We start from the raw sequence: 6,000 nt of genomic DNA on the forward strand, positions 1-6,000 counted from the left end.
ATTAACAACAATTTGTAGCATCACTAATTAGTAGAAGCAGCATTACTAATTAGTAGAATCACTGGGCAGGACTAGCAGCACAATATACACCACTTTTTAGTAGCACTATGTAGTACCAGTAGTAGCATAGTTATGTAGCACCAACTAGTAGCACTAGTAGCACCAACTAGCCTCTAACCAATCATACAAGCCAATTACTATATACATGGAATGAAAGGGTGGTAGCCATTCAAAGTATAGTAATGCACACTATTGCAGGGACAATAAAGTGATGTTCCCAATCATTCATGAAAGTATGAGAGGACGTTAGAACTATGATGTTTACATCTCAAATGGCATGTTGTTGTATATGGCTTCATGTATGTTATCCGACATGAAGAACAGCTTGTCACCATCCATAAGTTTCCCCATGGGAAACTTTATAGCTCCGACAAGGTGAGAATACAAAAAAACCTCGGGTTTATTATCAAGATGATAGTAATAGTTATCTACCTTCTTTCCATAGTACAACCCCTTCACAACAAAACCACTAGATGAAATGATGCTCCTTAGCAGTGCACCGTAGGACATAGAAATATGCACCCTCATCATTTTTTTCCTCTGCATTGTCTCCAACATAGAGAGCATCACTCAGTGTATTGTAATGTCCTTCATATGCAGGATCATTACAAGGGTTTTCTTTAGCTTCCATGTCCTCTCCAAGGAAATAAGTTGATATTCCCAACCTATCACATACGCTTTATTGCAACATCTATTCCAAGAACCTAAAATCCAAGCACAACAATAGCATGACAACTTTCGCATTCTGAGCTCTATTCATTTGTGCTCTAAGAATCCAGAGACCAAGTGCAGCGATTGCACCAAGGGAATAGAAGCATAGTCCCATGCTACTGATCTATCCACTTCTCCTACCTTCACCTCCTAGAACAACCTTCTTATATTCCTTTCTTTTAATGGGGATAGGAGCCTTGAGCTCCATTTGAGAGATCTTAATGCAAACCATGCACCTTGTCATCAGATATGTAGAAATGGATGGTTTTTTGAACCTCACCTCTTGTCCAAACATATGTTATTTGAACAAGAATAGTGACTTGGTCTGAGTGCCAGTGCATAGATTGTATCTCATTTTGTTCCTTAAAGGTGTAATTTTTAGTTAAATCCACCACAAACACAACAACATCTTTAGGAAACCTTTGCAGACACTCTTTAAATTGTTCAGCTTGCCACTTGTATATGAAGTTGTGCTTAATGAACTTCTTCATGCAATCCTGAGAAATCCGTAATAAGGCATTGCAGGTCATTTTCTTGAATGTGAGCACCTTTCTTCTTTTTTTCTCCCCCTGTTTTCCAATAGTTACATCTAGATCCTCAAAAACCTTAACAGAAACATGGTGGGTAGAGTCAACCTTCTCCTATGGGCAGGCCAGAATTTTTTTTGGCCCACAACTAGTACATTCTCCTATGAGGCATTTCAAGTGATGGTACATGCTTCTTGAAGGATTCTGACACAACACACTTTCCCAAAAGCACATAATGCCAATGTATGTATGGTTAGAAGCTTTACAAACAACTCTAGTATTGTCCCTTGCACATATTTCACAATTGCAATAACAATGCGCTCCATGCAGACTAGTGTTGGGATGATGCATGATATTGATGGAGTCTTTCAAGAAGGCCATTTGGACATGTTGAATGTAGCAACATGTATATCTGTCCTTCAATTTGTGGACAAAAAATGGTTTTAATACTTTTAAGGTGGATTGCTTCTCTTTACGAGAAGCCTTAGTATATTTTAATATAAAATCTTGGCAAAAGTTTTCAGGCTCATTTTTTAAGTTTCAAAATATTGGCAGAATGTAGTACTTTTGTATAAATTTTCTTTTGAATTTTGAAGGAAAATGCAAATCCTAGCGAAACTTTGATTTTTTTTGCATAAAAGTTTCAAATCTTGGCGATTGTTTTAAACATTTATTTTTATTAAAGCATACAAACTTTCAACGCCAATATAAAATTCTAGCTTCTTAACCAAAATAACATCCATGTTTAGCACTACTTGTAACAGAAGTCTAGACTACTTTCAGTTATCCTAGGAAGGCTATCAACTCTAGCTCTACTTGGTAGAGCAAAAAATTGTCTAGATTTCCTTTGCAACCCTGCTATAAGTACTGAATAGTATTATTTACTATTTGCATTCATTTATTATGACTAAATAAAATAATGCTCATGACTAAAGACTACTTTTTAGTACTAATTAGTACTGTGTGATGTTTGAAATCATTCATAATAGAGATAGGACTTCGTAGTTGTTCTCTTCCTTGCACTAACCCTACTACTAGTACTTGCAGCCTTGCAATCTTGCTAGTAGTACTTACAAGTATTTATTTTAGTACTTAGTAATATTTGCACTACAATCCAAAGATAATTAGTACTAGATTCTAGTCTGCACTTTTTAGTAGTAATGTTTATTACTAGACTCTAGTCTGCATTTTTTAATATGATTTTTTTCCTGTGTGTCTTTGTCAAATCCTCAATAAATCCATTCCATCCCTTAGTTTACTTATCTTTCTGGAGTGTCTTGCATTGCCATATTTCTTTTGGGACTAGTGAATGGTTTATTCTTCAGGTTAGATATGGCAACATATTGATTTGACCGCAAACACCAAAACTATTTGCAATCGATTGAACTAAACGATAGACAACATATAATATTATTTAAAAATCATTTCTTTCAAAGAAACACTACTCTTTAGTCATCCATATAACTGATAAACAACAGGGACCATTTCATATACACATGTAAAGACAACATATGTAAAGACAAATATAACACACGAAGACAAATGGTTTCAAAATCACCCATATTATCGAGTCATTTACAAAGATGACATCTATATTATCACTATTAGACTCCAGTCATTTACAAAGATAACATATGTATTTAAGTAAGTGGCACTAAAAATAGCCAAGTATCAGCACTATATACAAGTATCAGCACTAAAAATAGCCAAGTATCAGCACTATATACAAGTCCCATTATATACAACTCACTTAATCCCATACTGATGGCTTTAGCAAATGTCAAAGAAAGTGTTGATGGATGATTTCTTGATTTCTTTTATATCATCCTGCATTTATCCATTGGTAAGCAATGTAGCTAACTTTTGCAATGAGAAGCCTAATCTAGACATGCACTAGCAAACCCTTTGACATACCTCACAAATACACTGAGCTTGTTGATGGCATTTGATGCATCTTTAGTACTGCCTCCCCGCAAAGCAATTGGAACTACATACGATAGTAACAATCATGTGTTAATAAAATTGAAACAAGAGTTCTTTTTTATTTTGCAAATCAAGTGCATGGAAATAAGGTTACATGTATCATTTTGTGCCAATCATGCAGCTTTAGACCACTTATTTTTCCTTTCGAAGTAAAGGCACCCTTTAAGTTATGCATGTACCCATTTGGGGTTTTCATACCCACCACGATAACACTCTTCACCCAGGCCTCTTCTATTTTTGTCGACACCCACGGTGCCTTTGGTAAAATCACCTTGCCGGAACGGGTTTATTTTGGCCAGAAGTGTCTTTTGGTTTTCACTGGTTTCAAGTCCTCTCATGATTTTGGACTATCTCTATCCCCAATCATATGTTTTTACAAATTTTTTGACACTTTTTTGAATATATGCATTGGGTCCAACAAATGTCACTTTATGATGCCTCCAATAAAGAGGAGTGTAAAATATGGAAAGATGTTGCATTCCAGGTGGAGGTGTTTAGACTTTATGATGCCTCCAATAATGAAGAGTGTAAAATATGGAAAGACGTTGCATGCCAGGTGGAGGTGTTTAGATTTCTAGATCATGCCAAAGTCACTCCCAATCCCTAGATCTCATGACTTGATGAATAGGAGCTAGTTCAACCTCCCCAAAAGATGGATCGTCGACTTTATATGGATTGTCCATAGGAAGAAACTGCATGTGCTTCTCATATACCATCTTTGAAAGATTTTTTGAGTACCGATTACACAAACTATCTCCACAAAGGGGACATGCATAGTATCTGAACATTTGGATACCTATTATTAAAATTATGGGACAAAAGAAAATAGTATTAAGAAGTGAAAGAAGAACACAATCAATTGCAAATCAAAAGATCACAAATCAATTTTGATGAGTGGAGAGAAATACAAATTTCATACCTGAGCAATCATGCATGGTCCACATCAAAATGCCTTTTACTTGAAAATGGCATTGGCCCAAAGGCTTTGAAATGTCATAAACCTGCATGCCATTCCATATTTGCAACTCATCTACCAAGGGGGCTAGATACACATCCACGTTGTGCTTGCCTGGCACAATGAGTGCCAATGTCAAATGCCCTTACTTTATGGTCACAGACAAGGAGGAATGTTGTAGATTGTGATTACCACTCGCCATGTTGACAATGATGTGGATTGATGTCCAAATGGATTAACACCATCCATAGCCAATCCAAGATGCAAATGTCGAGGCTAAAGACCTGGTTACTTCTTTTCTATGTGCCTCCAAGACTTTCCATCCACAAGGATCCTTAAGGTTCCATCCGTGGAGTGGTTACGAGAATGCCAATCCATAAATCCAACTAATGATCCACACCAGAATAGATGTGAGATGTGTGTTAAGATGGGCATGTTGAGATATCAAGCTCCACTCGTGATATGCCAGGGTGACCGTTGTGCATTTATGTCACCGACTTGCTAGCTGTAGATGGGGTTGGAACACCACCCATGAATAATAGTTGGATGACAACTATCCTTATGTACTCTAGTTTGTGGCTCAGTTAGTATGCCACCTTAGTTAGCTGAGTTTGGTTTGAGACCCACATATAGGGTTCTTCTATTTCTTTGTACTAGAGTTCTTTTGGCTTTCACAACTAAGAAGAGGAAAACTATTTTCAGCCTCCACCTTTGTGTGTATTCCCCCATTGTATATGTGAGAAAGCCGCAAGTGAGACTCCTTCCTTCTCTCCCACTATCTTCACATGGTATCAGAGCCTGGTTCATGGTAAGGAGCTTAAGAAAGCAAACCAAGTTCGCGGTATCCTGGTAAGAGGACCAATGTTGCTTTCCTTTTTCGAGTTTGGGAGCAAATCTCTGCAGGTAGCACAGCCAAAAAGTGCAAGAGTGCATTGTCTCAGAATGAGACACCCTTCACGGTGTGGTGAGAGGGTAGTATATGCTGCAGGGCCATTTCGGGGCCCATTTTGGAGGCAGAAGTTCTCCGCAAGCACTGAGAAAAAGGCCCTATTTTTGCTATGCGACCACTATTCTGCAGGTCAATGAAAAGTTGCCACAAAAATTGCATCGTATGCCTGTGCACAGAGATATTAGGAGTTACAAAATCATCCTTATTGCTTGTTAATGCAAAATCGTCACTACGAAGTGACTATGTGGTCGAATACCACTTTTGTCAATTTTGCAGATTTGCCCTTGTGAGGCAGAAGCTATGTTTTTTGCAGTGACAGAATATTTTGCAGTGTTCTGTAATGGCGTCCGATTCTCTTTCACAAATTGTCACTGAAAAGCTTGACAAGAACAACTTCCAAGCATGGAAGTTTAGAATGATGAATTTCCTTATGGGGAAAGGCTATTGGGAGTTCATTACAAGAAATGAAGAAGAACCAGTTCTTCCTAATGTTCCCAATCAACAGCAAATGCAGGCATTTAAAGGATGGCATGAAAGAGCCAAAAAAGTTAAGTATTGGCTGTCTATCAGTATTTCAGATTCTATGATTGTGCATATTCAGGATGCAAGTACGCCAAAGGAGGCATGGGATACTTTGGCAAAAATATACATCACAAATACACAAGCCAAGAAAATGCAGCTCAAGTAGGAGTTGCACAATGTGCAGAGAGATTATATGAGCATCAATGACTACCACATGAAGGTGAAGAAGATTGTAGATGCACTTGCTTCCATTGGGTCGCCAGTGGAAGATGATGATTTAGTTTTTGTGACCT

This window comes from Dipteris shenzhenensis, chromosome 31 (genome assembly GCF_047967505.1).
Source record: "Dipteris shenzhenensis isolate YYH24624 ecotype China chromosome 31, Dip_SZ_1.0, whole genome shotgun sequence".
Taxonomy (NCBI): Eukaryota; Viridiplantae; Streptophyta; class Polypodiopsida; order Gleicheniales; family Dipteridaceae; genus Dipteris; species Dipteris shenzhenensis.